General features: G+C 40.3%; 1 long non-coding RNA gene across 1 annotated transcript; it reads right to left on the minus strand.

Moving 5' to 3' along the window:
* Positions 1 to 7,432: 7,432 nt before the first annotated feature.
* LOC137296358 (uncharacterized) lies at positions 7,433 to 9,727 on the minus strand. The gene is made up of 3 exons (XR_010957638.1): positions 9,473 to 9,727; positions 8,507 to 8,645; positions 7,433 to 8,136 (listed from the first exon to the last, which is right to left on the minus strand). It is a non-coding gene; the product is annotated as an uncharacterized lncRNA (long non-coding RNA).
* Positions 9,728 to 10,140: the final 413 nt, after the last annotated feature.

The following is a 10,140-nucleotide window of genomic DNA, read 5'->3' on the forward strand; positions in this document are numbered from 1 at the left end:
CATACCATGCATACAACACAGAATGTGCTACTGTAGTTACCACTACACACCCAGGACTAGAATATCCGCTGTGGAAAACTATATGCAAAACAGACAGAAGAATGCAGAATGTGAATCAGAAAGTAATGGAGTAAGGCGATGTTATAACATGGACCAACTATAATCAGTGATGACAGCAAATGTCAAACATGCCCGATCTACTAATACTGTGGAGGTTGTATATGTTCTAATACAAATGATACAAATAATACAAATGCTATTGACAACTGTTTACCATTATGACAGGACTCCTGTCCGAGCATCAAGTGCCTGGTGTGCTCCCTGATTGACGAAGTGACTGACTGACTGAAGTTATGTCAGAATCACATTTGGATAAAGTCTGTTGACATCCACTAAGGTACACAGCATATACCATACTCTAAAAGTGTGCTAAATGAAAATAATGATACCTACAGGATACGACAGAATCCGGCGTAAGTTGACTGCACACCGTCTTGTTCCCGGAGACAGATTGCAATCGGTTTTCTACCATGACTTCAGTAAATTCTGGATTGTTATTGGTTCGTCAACTATGATATATTGGATGCTGTGTCTCGTCTTAAAGTTAGTAAATCTGCTTGGTTTGATGGACAGAAATGCTTACATACTCAATTACATGATAGTATGTCCTCACTGGTTACAATATTCAAATAAGTATCTGACAGACATCGTTTTCCTTCCGTCTGGGTTCAGTCTATTATTATCCCAGTGTATCAAAATGGAAATGCACAAAATCCGGTTATCCATAGGGGTATTTCGTTTATTAGTATTCTTGATAAAAACCTTTACCTTTATCTAGTATCAAAAGAATGTTTACACAATGTTCAAACATGCAAGCAATCTTTGAATTTCAAAAAGGATTTAGAAAAGTCTACTGGCGATGATGACTTTTCCCATTGTCCTGCAGTCAAAGACAAGGTTGTGTTTTAGGTCTTACTACATTTCTCATTTTTCTTTAACGAATTGCACACCGTGTTGTTAACGGAAACAGATTACAATCGGCATTCTACCATGACTTCAGTAAATTCTGGATTGTCATGAAGTCATGAGATGAAGCCATCCATTTTTTCCCCAGTCTAACAGGACGTTATTATTCGCTGATGATGTGATTTTTAAGTTCAGTTCTGTAACTAGGTGTCCAAATCAACTAGATATACTATATATAGATAAATGGCAGTTCAATATGAATCTTGATAACACAAACATCGTCATATTCCGTAGAGGTAGCGTTAGAGAGAAATGGATTGTTTTGTTCAAGATAAACATATGAATTTTGCAAATGGTGGCGAGAGGTACTGTGCGTAGAGCTCAGGTCAGAAATCAGTTGAAGGTAAGCACCGTCAAACTTGGCAGTCCTAGTTTCTAGGACTTGAGTCCTCCCCCACACCGAAGCACATGTGGTACATCTGGTCTCACCTATGTTAAGTGAGATTTTTTATTTCCTCTGTTCACACAGCAGAAAATGGGTACCGGGTGACATAAAGTCAGGTGACTATAACCTTCTAGCGCCTATGAAGGCTTGGGCTATCCGAGTAATAATGATAATAATATGATTTTGATTAGAGCGTTCTTTGAGCAACTCGTCAGATGGATACTTGGCGCTATATAAATGAATAATTATGTTTTACAGGTTAGGATAGAATGCAGCAGAGATTGTTCGGGTGATCCTGGCATAGTCAGGCTGGTAAAGCTCATCAACAGCTCAGGGCCTTCGCCCGCTCTACACGCAGCACAGACAGTGAATGGGATTTCTCCCAGGAAACACTGCCTTGTCGAACCCACCAAGAACTTTCCGGAGAATATGAAGGCCTCACAACAAAGCAGCCTTCTGCATTACCCAGATTGTCAGAAGGGCTGTGCTACCGGTGGAGAACCCGGGCACTTTCCTGATTTGCGCCAAGAGATCAGGAGGTACCGAATCAAGGGCACCGAGAACAATGGGGAGCCTGACAAAAGTGTATTTGGGATACCAGAGGGGCATTTCAAAGGCGAGGTCCGCATATTTATCATGCTTTTCCTGAATCTTGCCAGTCACATTGTTGTCAAAAGGAACAAAAAATCCATGATATAAATAATTTCATTGCCTTTGTCAAAAAAAGGACAAGATCAGGATTGTTGGCAGGAATTCGCTTCAGGCTGTATATTGGTCTATTCCAGAAAAGTTTAAAATCCTCATTTTCAGGACGCGACATGTTCAGGGTCGTACCATTGATGGACCTCGGGGTCAAAGCCACATGCATGGCAGAGACGATAGTAAAACCAGCGAGCCATGCCATTATGTCTTTTAAGATATGCTGTTTGTGCCAAGGAAGGGCATCTACTGACAAGGTCTCTGTGAATTCGTTGCATAGTCGACATTTCATATTCACATTTTGGTTAAGAATCACAATATGGCGATTGCGAGTGGGAAGTGACTGGTCCTGAGCAGCAAAAAGGAAGCCCTCAGTTTCACATTTGAGACCGGCCGACTTCATCCAGGCGAAGGAGTCGGTTGGATTGTTGTTCTGTTCCACACAATGTCCTGTACACACAATGCAATGGCTTCTCAGACAGCTTTTCCACAAAGGGCCGACTCTGGGCTGACTTGGTGAAGGACTTCACCTGGTTTACTTCATCGGTGTACCGTCCAGCAGTACATCGCCATCAACAACATCAACTTCAAATTTCAGATATTGTCCAACAACCTTATCACGCTGAAAATAGCTTTGGAATTCCTTGCTTTCATCGTGAATCTTGACGTGCATCCGATAAATAAAATGTACAAAAGCACATAACAAAATTCTGTCTCGAAGAATCTCCACATTAATCAAACCCCGACCTCCAGAATTGATTGGCATATAAAAACGATTAAGAGAGGAACGAGTGCTGTGACATGATCCTTCTGGTCAGGCGGTCAAGATTCTGGATGTCTTGCTTTGTCCAATCAACTACACCAACAGAATAGGACAGGACTGGCACAGCAAAAGTATTGGTTGCTTTGACTAGAGAATTTAGCTCTGAGCTGAGATTTCGTTTAAACGAGATATATACTCGGCTCAAAGTTTATCTTGATTCTGGGTATTCTTGAGCTTGTCTCGAACTTGCATTCCAAGACAGGTGTATGCCTGATCTTCCACAAGATGCTCAATAACTCCTCCCCCTTGTAACTTGACCGATCCATCATTAGTTACCTTGCCACGTTTCAAATGAAGAGTATTACATATGTCGAGTCCAAATGTCATGCCAATATCATTACAAAGGGACTCGACAAGGAGAACCTGTTATTTCAAATTGGTATCTCCTTTGGCAAGGAGCTCGATGTCATCCATGTAGAGGAGATGAGTAAGAGATGTTGAGGATCTGAGCTGAGATGGTCCGCGATGGCAACCCTCCTCCCTGTTGAGCAGAAAAATCAAAGGATTTGAAGACAAGTCTTTGAATGTCATTTAGAAGTGAAAATACATAAGAATGAAGATTTTTATGGATATCAACTTCTTTATGAGAGAACACAACGTTTCGGAGTTAATGCTTACTCCTTCATCAGGTGAAGGAGTAAGCTTTAACTCCGAAACGTTGTGTTCTCTCATAAAGATTTGAAGACAGAGAAAAAAAACAAAGGACTAAATGAGTCCCCCTGAAATATTCCACTTCTGATCGGAATAGATTCCGAAGTCTGCACCTGCCTTGGGAGTACATCTCAACTTGGGTCGACCAGCTACTCAGTAAAGACTTGGATAAGTAGTCGCAATAAGTAGTCGCTCAGGGAGGTCAATTCACTGAAGAAACTTCAGAATCCATTCGTGTGGGACAGAGTCATATGCTTTCTTTTAAGTCAATCCAGCACATGAAGAGATTTCGGTGATACGTTTTAGCCTCTTACAAAATCATTTTCTGTACAAGAAGTTGTTCCTTGCAACCCCAACACCCATTTCTTGTCTCCTTCTGCTCTCTGTTAATTATATGACTGGAAGAGCAATAACATGACACGAGGTTTGTCAATCACCCTGTGAATAAAACTGCATAGTGTATTCAAACATGTGATAGGGAGGGCGGAAGTTTTGGGGATCAGTCAAGTCTCCTTTTTTTGGAAGGACTATTGTGCGATTGTGCGAGCCATGGAGGAACATTACCTGTGTCCACAAGCGAATTAAAACAGTGCAGTAATGGTGTCTGGACACGAAGAAACAGTTTCCGATACCGGTTTCGAATGCCATCAGACCCTGTATTAGATTTGGACTTTTTAATGACACCTTTCAGGCAATCTTGTGAGATGTAACAGACAAACGACCTAGTTACTTTGTCATGCATTGCATGGTCATAGTCACTGACCCATGGTGCCTCCAGGTGACAGTCGCCACAAATGTTTCCAAACCTTTCAGTGGCATCCATGAGAGGTCGTTTATCATGCTCACCATCACCACTTGTTTTAAGTTGCCTGTAGAAGTGTTTTTCATTCTTTCTAAAAACTATTTTTTAATGAATTTGTTTTCCTTTCCCCATTTTTTCTTTCTTTCTGTCCAAGTTTTTACTTTTGCCTTGAGGGAATCGACAATTTGGAGAAGTACCTTTTCTTTTGTTGTCTTGTACTGTAATTTCTCCAAATTGCCTTTTGTCGTTTAGACACGAGTCCCTGATGATCTTACGTTCACAGCTCTGTCCGGGAAAGAATTATAACTACCTTGGCATATTATATACCCATACGTTAGGCGTAAATGTATCTGTAATTAACAGAGGAGGCCATGGAAGTTCAGACACAACTTCACTCATATTATTAAATACAAACTGGTTTTACTGTTTACATCTTAATATGGCATTAAACATTATTATACGGTAGAAAAAAAATCAATTGTTTGCCTTATAAAGTTTCCTAAAGTTGGTTTGTCAGCACCAAACGCTATGGTTCATAGTGAATGTGGGATGGTTGTACGTATCATCTTATTGTCGTTGTTTAAAATATTGGTGAAAAATAATTGATATGCCTGAAAACGCTTTCAATATGATTGCACATCTTCATGATCTTGGCAAGAATGATTGGACATCTCATATTTGCACCCCACTGTGTAGATACGGTATTGGCTATATTTTGTTATCACGGACATTTGGAAAAGTAAATATGTTCACTGACAGTTGCTTGTTGTCGATATGTTTAAAGGAGAAAACTAACGTGATTTTGATATGTGGAAAAAACGCATCCTAAAAGTCACAGATCACCAACACACCTTCTATTATTAAAATACAAACCTTTAAATCGTCCTTTGAATTCCCGCTTATGACAGAAACACGCCACAGTCAATGAGCAGAGGCCGTAATGATTAAGGAGTTAGACATTACTATTGAAAACACCCAAATATTGTGTCCATGTTGTAATTTTGTTGAAGATGAATATATTTTTACGTTTATTAGTCCTGTATGTGAAAACCAAAGAGATAGTGATCTCCGCAACTGCCTTTTTTCTTACGTCAGTGTTTATGCTCATACAAAGAACCTCCAAAACAACACAATGTAGCCCTAGTTATTTACAATGCATATTTCAGTTGGTCTGCCATTGTTTATATGTATCTCTTTTGTAAACAGGCCTTTGGTCGTTCATGCAATGAAATATTGGTTGTTTGGTTGGTTGATTGGTCTGAGTTAAACAAATCTCCTGCCCTGATAGAATTACAAACAAACACATCATATTTGCAGGGGACTTTATCATCATTCACCTATACAAAATATTCAATGCAAGGCGGAACATAAATTCCTTAAGATCGGTGGGACTTAATTATCCCATCCACAATCTGGTCAAAATCTGACTGAGAATGATAGTAGTACAACAGGTCGCCATGGTTGTAAACTATTACCTGACATAAGTTAACATTGCACTTTACACAACGATGGTGTCGACTCATGTAATATTGTTGCCCAAAACACAATTTGGGCAACAACAAGCTCCACTTTAATCTGTGATGATCTAATAATCAGTACACTACAGAAATAATTTACGAAACGAATATATTGTGGATGAAGTGAAACTGCCTCTCTCTCTCTCTCTCTCTCTCTCTCTCTCTCTCTCTCTCTCTCTCTCTCTCTCTCTCTCTCTCTCTCTGTATGTATATCCTTGTAATTTCCTATGTTTTGAGGAGATGAGAGACCCATTTTCTTGATGTTTCGGCGTGGTGTGGTAGTTTGGTAATATGAAGACTTAAAAGTTTACATTATTGCCGAATTGTTAGCAAGTTAGAAATCAACAAGATCAACGCGTGTAATTCCTATGAGTAAACTGTTTCACAATTTGTACACAGTTTTGGGTTTCGGTGGTATCATAAGTTGATATAGTATGTTGTATATTGCGCGTTGTAGAGGACAGTTATCCTCGTCGAGTTGTTTCCCTTTGCTAAGGTTCAGCACAGGTTTTCGGCACAGGTTCTAGTACACTTAATCCGAGTCGCATGCTCCCTGAGCGAGACCATGTGTAAGCATCGGAAGACATAGACTTTCCATAGTCTGTGAATATATAGAATTTTGATAGTAACAACCAAACCAATATTAATTGAAAAGGAGCCCTGGGGAGACCAGGGATTCAGAAACCAGAGAAATTCTGAGCCTGAAGAAATCTAGACTGGCTTCATTGAAGGCTTTAGCACTGCAGAGAGGGCTTGGCAGTAGGGAAGTAATGTGGTTCAGGGGGCTGTGAGACTGACTACTGAAGACACAGATATGTGTGACAGCTGTGATTGCAGGAAATAATGATTAGATGTTTATGTTTTTTTTTAAAAGCACATACATTCAGTAATTTAAAATGAACACAGTTTTGAGTGCTGTTATATTTTACCATTACTTATGCTTATGTGTGTACAGATGGTTTCAAGTAGGTGGCATTTGGTGCTGAACTGTGTTGATGTGTTCAGCTTCCTGGGCTCGGAATAATATCCAGACAAATTGGTCAGAAATTGCATTTTGTTAGAGTTAACGAGCAAATTTCGATGGATCGGTACGGGATCCTTAATTCAGATATCCGAATGATAAGTTTAGTACTAGAGAAGTTTACGGGAAAACATTTCGTAGTGTGTAACCTACAAGCTCTGTAGCTCATGGATCGAACACATTTGAAGGGAGACAACTCGTCCAGGCTTACTGCAAGATAGTTCTTAAAACACCGCTTACAGCTCGGTGGACTGGGCACATAGCCACAGTACATTGTCCATCTTCGCTGCGCGTTGCCCCACCTGCAGCTAGGTGTTTGCACACGGTCATGTAATGGTCATATACCATGGAGTTCGTGGGTACTTTGAAGTGGTCAAGGTTGTCTACTGTACATTTGGAGTCGTGACAACACGGAAATAGCACGTCATCATGTTTTATTGCCGTTTTGCATTATATTACCCTTTTTTTCAAGAAGGCAAAGACTCATGTTGTTCTGAATGGTGTCACTTTAAACTTATGAAGCTTTGGCTGATGTCAGCTAAATTTACTTTATATAGATGTGAATTAATTGGGAATGCTTGTATGTTTCATATATTAAATAGAGATCAGTTATTACATATATAAATAGGAAACATCCGAGCCACTCAGTCTGATACCACTGACATGAAGTTTCAAACATTTTATTACCTACAAATGCATATATCATAGACAGTGTCAAGTATTCATTTAGTATTTCTGCAGTTCATAACTGCAGTTTAGGTATGCATGAATTCTACCTGAAATAAAGGTGATAAAAGAGCATAGAACAGCCAAACTATATCACAATTTTACAATGACTGTTAGACATAATCTTATACTTCGGAAGCTAGGATCTGTATGGATCCAGTTCTTTACCATGAACGCCGAGATAGGTCTCACAACTCTTTCTTCCCCTAGAACAGTTGTCACTAACTGAAAGGAAAACAAGACAAGAGCTCGCATCAAGCGGATAAGTTTCTCCTACACTGTACACGATGGCTCCTGACAGTACAGAAGCCGGGTGTTATACACAGACCTTCTGTTGATCTGACTGGGAAGCAAGGTGTCCAGTTGCATAGACTTGAGGCCACATCCTCGAACCTCCCTGCCGTGATGAGAGCCATGCTTTTCAGATCTTCAGAGTTCGGGTGATGGAGGTAGCAAAGGCGCCCGTGAAGATCCAGCCTCAGCAACCTGTGAATGTCGTGAGAAGGCAAACAACGGACCACTGCATCAGCTCACCCACTTGGTTGACATTCATGTCATATTTATGTCATGCAGCCAATAATCGACATATGTCAAGTGCCACATCATTAATACATGACCAGTGAATATGGCATCAAATTCGTTTAACAAAAATATTCCAAAATCGGTCTATATCTAAACATTTTTCAAAAACCAATCTTGACTTATTTAACATTTATGGTCTCCTTGTTTGGTCTTTGATGAAACATCTTTGTTTTTTGAAAATAATTTGTCTGAAGTTGTCCCGGCAAAGCTAATTTAAACACAAACACATGGAGTTTATTACGGTACCTATGTCCCTAGACCATATCTGACTTACATGAGGCATTAAGGCGCTAACTTCCATACAGTGTCTCAACCTCTGCCCCCGAGAGTCTGTCCACGACCTTGACTTTGGACGTCTCGTGTGGATACGTTGTGGCAATTGCTGGTTAGTTATCAGAGCCTTCACACCATCACTAGTTACACAAGGAAGCAGGGAACACATTATCAACCGCGAGAAGATGTGGAGGTAGTTACATAAACAAATGATATGTTATGAACTACACAGAGATTTTTTGACGATGCAGATTTTGCACACGTGTTGACAAGTCTGATGTTCCTGTGAGAAACATCGGGGATGCACGCTCAGTCACTAACAGCCACAGCAACAACGTCGTCATCAACATCACTTTGTACTCTCCCCGTAGGTGATGCATGTAACACACTGTGAGTGGTAGACTGAGTCCGGTGTTGTGGTACGATGTGAACTGAACTATTGACTATAACTTTATACGCTCTTAACTTCTTTGTTACAATTTGGTAAGTTAGATCAGCATATATGTCTTCGTTATATAATATTACACTAATACATTTTGCATACACGTCAATAAACGTTGTCGTGAAACCGACAGTTCGTCCTTGTTTGATATTGCAGTAATGTCCTAAGTCACTCTTAAGTCAATATGTGGCTCAATGTTTTAAACTTCAAACTTCAGTGCAGAAAATTTGCTCCGCATTTTATTGCAGCATTCATCTAGGGGTTAATGTATCACCACTTCCCATTTTGAGATCACTTTCACCTCCAGAGAATGCATGTACCATACTGCCCGTACTTGCAGACGCCCAGAAATTAACACTGTACATGAAGACAATATAGGAGTTAACACTGGACATGAAGACAATATAACAGTTAACACTGTACATGAATACAACGCAGGAGTTAACATTGTACATGACGACAATATAACAGTTAGCACTGTACATGAAGACTGTATTATGGGAAACAGGTCCTTAACATTCTCACCAGGGGTCTGTTCTTCCAGTACACTACCAAGTTCACCTTTGATGACTGGCTCGCTCCGTTCGGCACAGCATCACGCATATCTTTCACTGCACGAAAATGCGTCCTGTTTCATGCGATAGGGGTGCTATTCCCAACATGCTTGTCGGCTGCAAGTCGCCAGACGGTGCGACAGTCATTAGTAACAGAAAAAAAACCACATTTCAGACTCATGGCGAGAATGTCATAATCTAGCAAATAGTTGGTTTCAGGATCATTTGCCTGAGCAGACAGTGTATTGAGTAAGACAATCATTATCATATTTCCTGGAAACATTATCTTCTTTCCTGGAAACATACCCAGACGTACACCCACAGTTGGGAAGTGATACCCTTAAGAGGAAGGCACACCTTTCATACACGATCAAATTCATTGTTGCATGACCTCCTTATCAGGTTCCAAGTGAAGGTCACGTTGTCAGTCATCTAGTTCACGTGTCAAATGAATGTTATGTCTGCATTCAGTGCTGCTGTCGGTGGGCTACAGGACTACGTAAGAAACAGAACGTCGCATTCGACGAGGTAAATGATACAGGCTGTATAAATATATGGTCAGTTTATCCTGGTAATACCTATGCTGCCTGTGTTCTGCTGGAAACGTGTGGAACCTTCGGACTGATTGTTAAACAACAT

Source organism: Haliotis asinina, chromosome 9 (genome assembly GCF_037392515.1).
Source record: "Haliotis asinina isolate JCU_RB_2024 chromosome 9, JCU_Hal_asi_v2, whole genome shotgun sequence".
Taxonomy (NCBI): Eukaryota; Metazoa; Mollusca; class Gastropoda; order Lepetellida; family Haliotidae; genus Haliotis; species Haliotis asinina.